The following is a 2,042-nucleotide window of genomic DNA, read 5'->3' as shown; positions in this document are numbered from 1 at the left end:
TTCTTAATTTAAATCGAAACGAATTTAGATTATTTCATAGGTATTTTGTATACATATTTTTATACTCATTTACATTATCTAATCTGTATTTTGTATATATATTTTTATGCAAATTTATTTGATGTGCATTTTTGTACATATATTTTAATAGAAATTTGCGTTATTTTATGTGTTTTTTGTTTATGTTTTCTCATACAAACTTATATTATTTCATTGGTATTTTGTTTATTTATTTTGATTGGAATTACATGATTATATGTGTATTTTGTACATATTTTTTTATAAGTATTTACAGTATTTAATGTGTATTTTGTTTATATATTTTTTTACAAATTTACGTATTATATGTGTATTTGTATAAAAATTTTGATACAAATTTACTTTATTTTATGTATTTTGTATATATATTTCAATTCAAATTTAGCTTATTTTGTGTGCATTTTGTATATCTATTTTCATACAAATTTAATTACTTCTGTGTATTTTTGTATATAGTTTTATATAAATTTACGTTATTTTATGTGTATTTTGTATATTTATATTAATACAAATACACTTTTTTATTGGTATATTGTTTATTTATTTTGATTCGAATTTAAATTAAATTATGTGTATTTTGTATACATTTTTTATACGTATTTACATCATTTTATGTGTATTTTGTATATATATTTTTATGGAAATCTACGTTATTTTATGTGTATTCGTATATATATTTTGAAACAAATTTACATTGTTTTATATGTATTTTGCATATCTATTTTAATACAAATTTACTTTATTGTATGTGTATTTTGTATATTTATTTTAATACATATTTTTTTTTTATGTGTATATTTGTATATATATATATTTATAAAAAAAGGCGTTATTTATTGGGTATTTTGCTCCTTTATTTTCATACAAATTTACATTATTTTATTAATATTTTGTGTTTTTATTTTGATACGATTTTACATTATTCTATTTGTGTTTTGTGTATATTTTTTTATACATATTTACATTATTTAATTTGTATTTTGTATATATATTTTATACAAATTTACGTTATTTTAAGTGTATTTGTTTATGTATTTTTATTCATATTTACATTATTTTATGTGTATTTTGTATATGTATTTCAATACAAATTTAGCTAGTTTTATTTGTATTTTGTATATTTATTTTCATACAAATTTAAATTATTTTTGTGTATTTTTGTATATAGTTTTATATAATTTTAGGCTATTTTATGTGTATTTTCTATAGCTATTTTCATACAAACTCAAATTTGTATAAACTATGAATACAAAATACACATAAGATAATGTAAATTTGAATGAAAATATATAAACAAAAAAAAATTTAAATAGCGTAAATTTGTATAAAATATATATACAAAATACACATTAAATAATGCATATATGAATGAAAAAAATATATACAAAACACAAATAGAATAGGGTAAAATCGTATCAAAATAAATACACAGAATATTAATAAAATAATGTAAAATTGTGTGAAAATATATATGCAAAATACCCATAAAATAAGTCATTTTTTAGGATATATATATATATATATATATATATATATATATATATATATATATATATATATATATATATATATATATATATATATATATATATATATATATATATATATATATATATATATATATATATATATATATATATATATATATATATACCAAAATACACATAAAATATTTAAATTTGTATTAAAATAAATATACAAAATGCACATTTATTAAGGTAAATTTGTATTGAAATAGATATGCAAAATACATATAAAACTATGTAAATTTGCTGAAAAATATATATACGAAGACACAAAATAACGTAGATTTCTATAAAAATATATATACAAAATATACATCTAAATTTATACAAATACACATAAAATAACATGAATTTGTATAAAATTTGTATGAAAATATATACGAATACACACCAGAAAATAACGTAAATTTTTATGAAAATGTGTATACAAAATTCACATAAAATAATTTAAATACGTAGAAAAGTATATAACCAAAA

The sequence above is a fragment of the Eriocheir sinensis genome, unplaced genomic scaffold, assembly GCF_024679095.1.
Source record: "Eriocheir sinensis breed Jianghai 21 unplaced genomic scaffold, ASM2467909v1 Scaffold38, whole genome shotgun sequence".
Taxonomy (NCBI): Eukaryota; Metazoa; Arthropoda; class Malacostraca; order Decapoda; family Varunidae; genus Eriocheir; species Eriocheir sinensis.
This window is presented reverse-complemented; position numbering follows the sequence as displayed.